General features: G+C 37.8%; 1 protein-coding gene across 1 annotated transcript in view; it reads left to right on the top strand.

The window, feature by feature from the left end:
- HTR1F (5-hydroxytryptamine receptor 1F) overlaps positions 1-12131 on the top strand; it is a 152434-nt gene that overhangs the window by 63393 nt on the left and 76910 nt on the right. The window lies entirely within an intron of this gene.

The following is a 12131-nucleotide window of genomic DNA, read 5'->3' as shown; positions in this document are numbered from 1 at the left end:
ATAACTAGTTAGATATAGTAGCTGACCAATATTTTTTTTTCTTGAGGGGTATTTCTTTTTTTAAATGTTTTCGATTTGCATACATATAATATTTTATGTATTCATCTTAGTTATTTCTTGCTGAAATTATTCCTATAAGAAATGTTGCTTATTTATAAGCAACTCAGAGAAATCCAAATTGTATTTTAAAAATAAATGTTTGGATATTGAAAGTGTTATACAAGTTATTTCTGAAGCAAAACATTTACTTTTGTGTATGTTTTTCCTACCTAAGATACACAGTCAGTCTCTTTACAAGGAATGTATTTCCTTTTTTGTTCTGAAATTTTAACAAGATTCTGCTATGAAGAACAAAACAGAATATATTAACATGCTCCAGGAAGTAAGCATTGACATTACATTTTCTGTGAACTATTTTTTTATCTTCTATGGCCCTCTTTCAGCCTTATGAATTTTTCATTCTCAAAATTAATTTAAATAACTTAAGTAAATACTGTCCTTTGACAATGCGAGGCAAGCCAAATAATGTATCAAGGAAACTAAAACAACTTATATCCTCAGTCCCAGACACAAAGGTGACAATCCTCAGTATTTTAGTGTCATCAGCCTTGTTTATACACTGTGATATATTTTAGGTTCACTTTTCTTTAGCCATCATAAATACTACCAGATTTCTTGCATTAAAACAGCATTTTAGAAATTCCCACACTTCCCTATTCCTGGTAGCTAGTTTGTTCATTTTTGTTTTTACTTGTCATAACATGGAAACCAGCTGAATACCTTTTAATTTACGTAGGAGTTACTTCTATATATTTATAAACATTAAAGCTCTGTAGGAAAGCTAAATCCTTTTGTAATTTCTATAATTTACACAGTAATTTTAAATAGCCTAATTATTGCATTAAGGCAGTATATCATGGCCGGGTGCGATGACTCAACGCCTGTAATCCGGCTATGAGAGGCTGAGGCGGGCAGATCAGCTGCGGTGAGGAGTTCGAGACCAGCCTGGCCAACATAGTGAAACCCTATTTGTACTAAAAATACAAAAAATTTAGCCAGGCATAATGGCTTGTGCCTATAATTCCAGCTACTCGGGAGGTTGAGGCAGGAGAATTGCTGGAACCGGAGATGGAGGTTGCAGTGAGCCAAGATTGCACCACTGCACTCCAGCCTGGGTGGCAGAGCGAGATTCCTAACAAAAACCACAGTCTATCATTTTATGTGTGCGGAATGCATCAATGAGTCAAATAAAAACTACTATCTACATAGGCTGTACACATGTGTGCAGAAAAGCAGATAAAACCAAAATAATTAAGCTCATTTTATAGTATTTTCAATGGGATAAGTAGTATTAATATAAAGAAAAGAAAGTAAGGAGTCAAGGGAGTAGTATAACGTTATAATTTTAAACAGCACAGTCACACAGTCTCGTGGATTGAATGCCATTTAAACAAAGACCTGAAGGGGGCAATAGAAAAGATATATTGGGATATATTGGAAAGAACTTTTAAGGCAGAAGAATCAAAAAGTGCACTCCATCTCTGTTCAGAGAATAGCATGGAGGCCCATGTAGCTGGAGCTGAGTGAAGGAAAGAGTTGTCAGAAATTAATTCAGACAAGTTTGGAGGAATCAGGTATTGTAGAAACCTTTAATTTAAATAAGATGGGAAGTAATTGGAGGATCCACAGCAATGGAGGGGTATGATCTGACTTACATTTCAGCAGGGTGACTCTGACTGCTCCGTCACTGAAGGTGGTAAGGGTGGAAGCAGGGAAAAAAATGAGCAGAATATAACATAAGCCTGGGTGCAAGAGATAATGGGAAGTGGACTTGAGAGATTCTAGAGGTGGCAGTGAGAATTTGTTTCTGAATATATTTTAAAGTTAGAACCAATGCAATTTGCTGATGGGTTAAATATATACCGCAAAAGAGAAGAAGAAGAGTTAAGGAGAGTCCCCAAGGGTTTTATACTGAGCATCTGGAAGAGTTGCTACTAACCAAGATAGCAAGAGAAGCAGGTTTGGAGAAAGCAGCAGCAATTTGTTTCTGGGTATGTTACATGTGAGATGTGTATTAGATATCCATGCAGAAATTTTAAGTAGATAGTTGTGTTTATATGTATAGGATCCCAGAATAGGTAAGTTTGGAAGTCATGAGGACATATACATACATAGTAAGAAATGCCATGATAGTACACATAGAGGAGAAAGACATCCAAGGACTGGGTCTAGGATAGACGCACCAACAGAAGGAAAGAGAAAAAGCACAGTATCAAGTGTGACTTTGCAACAGTGCAATTATTTTACAATAACACGGTTGTTTTAGAGTACAATTATATGGCTCAATTAAACATCTGAAAAATATTCTGTTACTTTAGCTTGTTTTCATACCCCATCATTTGTTGAAATTATGGCAAGAAACCTTTTCCAACATCCAGGGCTTCAGGATGTGACTGTATTCGAGATAGGGGCTTTAAAGTGGTAACTAAGATAAATTGAACTCATGAGTTGGGTTCCCAAACCAGTATGACTGGCGCCCTTATTAGAAGAGGAGATTAGGACGCCATCACACAAAAGAAAGACCACATGAAGAGATGAGAGAAAAACAGCCATCTGCAAGCCAAGGAGAGAGATCTTAGAGGAAATAATCATGCTGACACCTTGATCTGGGACTTCAAGCCTACAGAAGTGAGAAAAATACATTTCTGTTGTACAAGCCACCCAATAATTAGTAGTGGCCTGAGATTTTCTAGACTTCTTAAGGGGCTTACTTCTGGCTTCAACTTTCTGTTATTATTACTATTATTTGTAATATTAAGACAGATGTAGAGAATGAAATTAAGCTAGCTGCTTAAGTGATTATGTATTAGATATAATTCTTCCTTAAATATTAACAATTTACATATATACTCTCCAAAAATGAAAAAAAAAAGGTCTCTACTTAGTATTCTATGAGAATAACTATTTATGTAGGAGGATATCTAGTTTCCTGTATCATCTGTTTCCAGTCTGGAATGACTTTTCTAGTGACATATTTTATTTAGGCTCTGATACACTAGCTTCAAAAGTATCCAGTACTTAGGATTAAATCTAACAAAAGATCAGCATGACCTCTGTAAAATAACTGCCAAACATTACTAAGATAAAGATCTGAATAAATGCAGTAATAAACCATAGTTAGAAAGCATCAATATTATAAATATATTAATTTTTATAAACCATAGAAAGCCTCAATATTACAAATATATTAATTTTTCACAAATTGATCAAAATTATTTCAGTTGAATTTAGGTGGAAATTGGAATCTAAAATTTATATATAACATACTCCTCAATACATAAAACAATAAAAACCAGACATCTTAAATAATCACATATCAAATACATAAAACTGCAGTAATTAAGATTAGTGGTGTTGTAAGGACAGGAAATTAGCACAATAGAACAAAACAGAGACCCCAAAAAGATACTCAGGCAGAAATAGTCACCTGATTTATAATCAACATGCCACGACTACGCAAAGGGGGAAGTTATTCTTTTCATGAATTGCTCCAGAAAAATTTAATTTCACTGGGGAGAAATATGAATCTTGATTCCTACCCCAAAGCATTGGGGAAAAAAAAAAAAAAGCAATTCCAGATAAATCATAATCCTAAATGTAAGAAGACAGCAGTAAAGAATCTAGAAGGTAACATACTTCACGATCTTGGGTAGGCCAAAGTTTTTTAAACAGGACAAAAAGAGGGAAAAAAAGATAAAGATGGACTTGATTACAGCTAAGAATGTCTAATAACCAAATAATTATTTAAGAATGTTAAAGTTAAGCCATGGTTACTAGATGGTTGCAATACATCTAGCTGATGAAACCCTTATATGCAGAATATATTAAAAAGTTCTAAAAATAAAAAGAAAATCCAGTTAAACACAAAATGAGGAAAAGACTTGAACCAATGTTTCACCAAAAAGGATAGGCAGTAGCTAATAAGCATTTAAAAAAGGTTTACAGCCTCATTAATCCTCAGAAAAAGACCACAATGAGATATCAATGCACACCTAACAAAATACCTAAAATTTAGGAGGCTGACAATTTCAAGTGTTCATGACAATGACAAGCAAGTGGAAATCTTACTTTGCTGATGAGAGTGTAAAAAGGTTTAAATTCACTGGAGAGGAGAAAAGGAGGAGGTGGCACCAAGATAGCCGAATAGGAACAGCTCCAGCCTCCAGCTCCCACAGTGAGCGACACAAAAGACGGGTGATTCCTGCATTTCCAACTGCGGTAACAGGTTCATCTCACTGGGGTATGTCAGACAGTGGGTGCAGGACAGTGGGTGCAACTCAACGAGCGAGAACTGAAGCAGGGCGAGGCATCGCCTCACCTGGGAAGTGCAAGGGGGAAGGGAATTCCCTTTCCTAGCCAAGGAAAACCATGACACACAACACCTGGAAAATTGGGTTACTCCTACCCTAATACTGCACTTTATCAAGGGTCTTAGCAAACTGCACACCAGGAGATTATACCCTATGCCTGGCTTGGAGGGTCCCACACCCACGGAGCCTCCCTCATTGTTAGCACAGCAGTCCGAGATCTAACTGCAAGGGGGCAGCGAGGCTGGGGGAGGGGTGCCCACCATTGCTGAGGCTTAAGTAGGTAAACAAAGTGGCCAAGAAGCTCACTTCCTGTGGTGGAGCCCACCACAGCTCAGGCAGAACTGCCTGCCTCTGTAGACTCCACCTCTGGGGACAGGGCATAGCCAAACAAAAGGCAGCAGAAACCTCTACAGATGTAAATGTCCCTGTGTGACAGCTTTGAAGAGAGCAGTGGTTCTCCCAGCATGGAGGTTGAGATCTGAGAAGGACAGACTGCCTGTTCAAGTGGGTCCCTGACCCAAGTAGCCTAAATGGGAGACATCCCCTACTAGGTGCAGACTGACACCTCACACCTCACATGGCTGGGTACACCTCTGAGACAAACCTTCCAGAGGAATGATCAGACAGCAACATTTGCTGTTCAGCAGTATTCACTCTTCTACAGCCTCTGCTGCTGATACCCAGGCAAACAGAGTCTGGAGTGGACCTCAAGCAAACTCCAACAGACCTGCAGCTGAGGGTCCTGACTGTTAGAAGGAAAAATAACAAACAGAAAGGACATCCACATCAAAACCCCATCTGTATGGGACCATCATCAAAGACCAAAGGTAGATAAAACCATGAAGATGGGGAGAAATCAGAGCAGAAAAGCTGAAAATTCTAAAAATCAGAGTAACTCTCCACCTCCAAAGGAATGCAGCTCCTCACCAGCAATAGAACAAAGCTGGATGGAGAATGACTTTGACAAGTTGAGAGAAGGCTTCAGACAATCAAATTTCTCCGAGCTAAAGTAGGAATTACAAACCCAGCACAAAGAGACTAAAAACCTTGAAAAAAGATTTGACAAATGGGTAACTAGAATAACCAATGTAGAGAAGTCCTTAAATGACCTGACAGAGATGAAAACCATGAAACGAGAACTATGTGACAAATGCACAAGCTTCAGTAAATGACTCGATCAACTGGGAGAAAGGGTATCAGTGATTGAAGAACAAATTAATGAAATGAAGCAAGAAGAAGAGATTAGAGAAAAGAGAGTAAAAAGAAATGAACAGAGCCTCCAAGAAATATGGGACTACGTGAAAAGACCAAATCTACGTCTGATCGGTGTACCTGAAACTGATGGGAAGAATTGAACCAAGTTGGAAAACACTCTGCAGGATATTATCCAGGAGAACTTCCCCAACCTAGCAAGGCAGGACAACATTCAAATTCAGGAAATACAGAGAATGCCACAAAGATACTCCTCGAGAAGAGCAACTCCAAGACACATAATTGTCAGATTCACCAAAGTTGAAATGAAGGAAAAAATGTTAAGGGCAGCCAGAGAGAAAGGTCGGGTTATCCACAAAGGGAAGCCCATCAGACTAACAGCAGATTTCTCGGCAAAAACTCTACAAGCCAGAAGAGAGTGGGGGTCAACATTCAACATTCTTAAAGAAAAGAATTTTCAAACGAGAATATCATATCCAGCCAAACAAAATTTCATAAGTGAAGGAGGAATAAAATCCTTTACAGATAAGCAAATGCTGAGAGATTTTGTCACCACCAGGCCTGCCCTACAAGAGATCCTGAAGGAAGCACTAAACATGGAAAGGAACAACCGGCACCAGTCACTGCAAAAACATGTCAAAATGTAAAGACCATCGATGCTAGGAAGAAACCACATCAACTAATGAGCAAAATGACCAGATAACATCACAATGACATGATCAAGTTCACACATAACAGTATTAACCTTAAATGTAAAGGGGCTAAATGCTCCAATTAAAAGACACAGACTGGCAAATAGGAGAAACAGTCAAGAACCATCAGTGTACCATATTCAGGAGACCCATCTCACATGCAGAGACACATATTCAGGAGACCCATCTCACATGTAGGCTCATAATAAAGGGATGGAGGAAGATCTACCAAGAAAATGGAAAACAAAAAAAGGCAGGGGTTGCAATCCTAGTTTCTGATAAAACAAACTTCAAACCAACAAAGATCAAAGAGACAAAGAAAGCCATTACATAATGGTAAAGGGATCAATTCAACAAGAAAAACTAACTATCCTAAAAATATATGCACCCAATACAGGAGCACCCAGATTCATAAAGCAAGTCCTTAGAGACTTACAAAGAGACATAGACTCCCACACAATAATAATGGCAGCCTTTAACACCCCACTGTCAACATTAGACAGATCAACGAGACAGAAAGTTAACAAGGATATCCAGAACTTGAACTCAGCTCTGCACCAAGTGGACCTAATAGACATCTATAGAACTCTCCACCCCAAATCAACAGAATATACATTCTTCTCAGCACCACATCACACTTATTCCAAAATTGACCACAAAGTTGGAAGTAAAGCACTCCTCAGCAAACGTAAAAGAACAGAAATTGTAACAAACTGTCTCTCAGAACACAGTGCAATCAAACTAGAACTCAGGATTAAGAAACTCAATCAAAACCGCTCAACTACATGAAAACTGAACAACCTGCTCCTGAATGACTACTGGGCACATAACAAAATGAAGGTAAGAATAAAGATGTTCTTTGAAACCAATGAGAACAAAGATACAATATACCAGAATCTCTGGGACACATTTAAAGCAGTGTGTACATGGAAATTTATGGCAAGAAATGCCTGCAAACAAAAGCAGGAAAGATCTAAAATCAACACCCTAACATCACAATTAAAAGAACTAGAGAAGCAAGAGCAAACACATTCAAAAGCTAGCAGAAGGCAAGAAACAACTAAGATCAGAGCAGAACTGAAGGAGACAGAGACATAAAAAACCCTTCAAAAAAATCAATGAATCCAGGAGTTGGTTTTTTGAAAAGATCAAAAAAATTGATAGACCACTAACAAGACTAATAAAGAAGAAAAGAGAGAAGACTCAAATAGATGCAATAAAAGATGATAAAGGGGATATCACCACCTACCCCACAGAAATACAAACTACCATCAGAGAATACTAAAATACCTCTACGCAAATAAACTAGAAAACCTAGAAGAAATGGATAAATTCCTGGACACATACAATCTCCCAAGACTAAACCAGAAAGAAGTTGAATCCCTGAATAGACCAATAGCAGGATCTGAAATTCAGGCAATAATCAACAGCCTACCAACCAAAAAAACTCTAGGACCAGTCGGATTCACAGCCGAATTCTACCAGAGGTACAAGGAGGAGCTGGTACCATTCCTTCTGAAATTATTCCAATCAATAGAAAAAGAGGGAATCCTCCCTAACTCATTTTATGAGGCCAACACCATCCTGATACCAAAGCCTGGCAGAGACACAACAAAAAAAGAGAATTTTAGACCAATATCCCTGATGAACATCAATGCAAAAATCCTCAATAAAATACTGGCAAACTGGATTCAGCAGCACATCAAAAAGCTTATCCACCACGATCAAGTGGGCTTCATCCCTGGGATGCAAGGATGGTTCAACATATGCAAAACAATAAACGTAATTCAGCATATAAACAGAACTAAAGACAAAAACTACATGATTATCTCAATAGATGCAGAAAAGGCCTTCGACAAAATTCAACAGGCCTTCATGCTAAAAACTCTCAATAAATTCGGTATTGTTGGAACATATCTCAAAATAATAAGAGCTATTTATGACAAACCCACAGCCAATATCATACTGAATGGGCAAAAACTGGAAGCATTTCCCTTGAAAACTGGCACAAGACAGGGATACCCTCTCTCACCACTCCTATTCAACATTGTGTTGGAAGTTCTGGCCAGGGCAATCAGGCAAGAGAAAGAAATAAAGGGTATTCAATTAGGAAAAGAGGAAGTCAAATTGTCCCTGTTTGCAGATGACATGATTGTATATTTAGAAAACCCCATCATCTCAGCCCCAAATCCCCTTAAGCTGATAAGCAACTTCATCAAAGTCTCAGGATACAAAATCAATGTGAAAAAATCACTAGCAGTCTTATACACCAATAACAGACAAACAGACAGTCAAATCATGAGTGAACTCCCATTCACAATTGCTCCAGAGAGAATAAAATACCTAGGAATCCAACTTACAAGGGATGTGAAGGACCTCTTCAAGGAGAACTACAAACCACTGGTCAATGAAATAGAAGAGGACACAAACAAATGGAAGAACATTCCATGGTCATGAATAGGATGAATCAATATTGTGAAAATGGCCATACTGCCCAAGGTAATTTATGGAGTCAATGCAATCCCCCATGAAGCTACCAATGACTTTCTTCACAGATTTGGAAAAAAACTACTTTAAAGTTCATATGGAACCACAAAAGAACTTGCATTGCCAAGACAATCCTAAGCCAAAAGAATAAAGCTGGAGGCATCATGCTACCTGACTTCAAACTATACTATAAGGCTACAGTAACCAAAACAGCATGGTACTGGTACCAAAACAAATATATAGACCAGTGCAACAGAACAGAGCCCTCAGAAGTAATACCACACATCTACAACCATCTGATCTTTGACAAACCTGACAAAAATAAGAAATGGGGAAAGGATTCCCTATTTAATAAATGGTGCTGGGAAAACTGGTTAGCCATATGTAGAAAGCTAAAACAGGATCCCTTCCTTTACCTTATACAAAAATTAATTCAAGATGGATTAGAGACTTAAATGTTAGACCTAAAAACCATAAAAACCCTAGAAGAAAACCTAGGCAATACCATTCAGGACATAGGCATGGGTAAGGACTTCATGTCTAAAACACCAAAAGCAATGGCAACAAAAGCCAAAATTGACAAATGGGATCTAATTAAACTAAAGAGCTTCTGCACAGCAAAAGAAACTGCCATTGGAGTGAACAGGCAACCTACAGAATGGGAGAAAATTTTTGCAATCTACTCATCTAACAAAGGGCTAATATCCAGAATCTACAAAGAACTCAAACAAATTTACAAGAAAAAAACAACCCCATCAAAAAGTGGGCAAAGGATATGAACAGACACTTCTCAAAACAAGACATTTATGCAGTCAACAGACACATGCAAAAATACTCATCATCACTAGCCAACAGAGAAATGCAAATCAAAACCACAAGGAGATACCATCTCACACCAGTTAGAATGGTAATCATTAAAAAGTCAGGAAACAACAGGTACTGGAGAGGATGTGGAGAAATAGGAACAGCTTTACAGTGTTGGTGGAAGGATAAACTAGTTCAACCATTGTGGAAGACAGTGTGGTGATTCCTCAATGATCTAGAACTAGAAATACCATTTGACCCAGCCAGCCATCCCATTACTGTGTATATACCCAAAGGATTATAAGTCATGCTGCTATGAAGACACATGCACATGTATGTTTATTGCAGCACTATTCACAATAGCAAACACTTGGAACCAATCCAAATGTCCATCAATGACAGACTAGATTAAGCAAATGTGGCACATATATATCATGGAATACTATGCAGCCATAAAAAAGGATGAGTTCATGTCCTTTGTAGGGACATGGATGCAGCTGGAAGCCATCATTCTCAGCAAACTATCGCAAGAACAGAAAACCAAACATCGCATGTTCTCACTCATAGGTGGGAATTGAACAATGAGAACACTTGGACACAGGAAGGGGAACATCACATACCAGGGCCTGTTGTGGGATCGGGGTAGCGGGAAGGGATAGCATTAGGAAATATACCTAATGTAAATGAAGAGTTAATGGGTGCAGCACACCAACATGGCACATGTATACCTATGTAACAAACCTGCACGTTGTGCACATGTACCCTAGAACATAAAGTGTAATAAAAAAAAAAAAGAGAGAGAGAGAGAAAAGAGATGAGAAGTGTGGACTGGCAATTAGCAAGAATATCAGGAGGCAAAAATGTAACACCAGCAAAAAGGCATCCACTCCAGCTATTCAATGCATGGCATAGTGGATACAATGCAGATTCTGAATCTCTGTTCACTGCTTCCTGGCTGAGTGAACCCAGGAAAGTCACTTAAAAAAAATTTTTGTTGGAAAACTGTTTAGCAGTATCTGCTAATGGGACACTCAATACTCTTTCGTTAAGCAATTTCATTGCTTTCTATTTACTCAACAGAAATGTGTGTGTATGTATGTATGTGTATGTGTGGTGTGTGTGTGTGTATATATATATATATATATATATATATATATATATATATATATATATTCTCCAAAAGAAAAGTAGAAGAAGGCTCCTAGCAGCATTATTTTTAATGAAGCAAAAACTGAAAACAACTGAAGTGTCCATCAGTAATAAAATGAATAAATGAACTGTGGTATAGTCATACCATACAATACTACACAGTAAGAAGAAGCACTACTATTGCATGCAACAATATGAAACTCACTATCACAACGTTGAGCAAAGGAAGCCAAGTGCAACAGAACGCACACACATTATACCACATTATTCCATGTTTCAAATACCAGTAAGCTAATCTAGATTGATGGAACTTAGTATAGTGGTTACATTTTGTGGAAGTTGGAGTGATAATGTTTTGGAGGACACATAGGGATACTTATTATTTTGACTGCTTATAGTGTCCTACAGTCTGATCTGAGGGGTGGCTTATAATATTTTTCCTTAATAAAAATTCATAAAAGCTGTGCAGTGATGAATTATGTATTCTTCAATATAGTTTTGTTTCAATAAAAGTGTTTGTCCAGGCCTGGTATGATGGCTCACACCTATTACTCCAGCTACTTGGGAGGCTGAGGTGGGAGGATAGCTTGAGGCCAGGAGTTTGAAACCAGCCTGAGCAGCATAGCAAAAATCCCATCTCTTAAAAAAAATTAGTTGAACTTGGTGGTATATGTCTGTAGTCCCAGCTACTCAGAAGGCTGAAGCAGGAGGATTTCTTGAGCCCAGCAGTTCAAGGCCGTAGTGAGCTATGATCACGCCAGTGCCACTGTAGCTTGGGCAACAGAGTGAGAACCCACCTCAAAAAAAAAAATGGTCTAAAAATAATCACCAAGAAAAGGAAATTGGTGCCATTTACATTAATTGTTGGCTTAGACTCAACCAAATTCTCTACTCAAAACCTGACTTTTTTCGCTGACATTTTCATTGCCCCTTAATTTTTAAAACATGTACATTTTCTTTTTCATGAGTATATAGGTTGGTTAGTAGTAACAAAATCTTTGTGCAGTCTGCACAAAGACATAATTGCTATCATAATAAATTGTAGAAATTTGGGATGCCCCCTTTGACAATACTGTCATTGAAACATATTTTTTGAAATGAATTTCTTCTAAAGAATGTTACTGCAATTTGTCTATGTTTTGTGTGAATATGAGAGCAATGTACATTCCATTCAAGGAGGACTCAAAGGTGTAACCTTTTCTAAAGACTTTATTTAGCAAAAAATAAATAATAATAATAAATGGTAACTATCATTCTAATCTTCGGAGAAATTGGCACAAAGACAGCATTTTTTAAAGCTTTGAAGTAGAATGTTTGAAGACTAAAATGTGGTGCCTATGAATGCACATTTGGGTGATAAACTGCAAGCAAACACAGAGACACTGATTTAAGTCAAGACAATGATTCCTGTTGGAGT

Source organism: Trachypithecus francoisi, unplaced genomic scaffold (genome assembly GCF_009764315.1).
Source record: "Trachypithecus francoisi isolate TF-2019V2 unplaced genomic scaffold, Tfra_2.0 Lachesis_group0, whole genome shotgun sequence".
NCBI classification, from domain to species: Eukaryota; Metazoa; Chordata; class Mammalia; order Primates; family Cercopithecidae; genus Trachypithecus; species Trachypithecus francoisi.
This window is presented reverse-complemented; position numbering and strand designations above follow the sequence as displayed.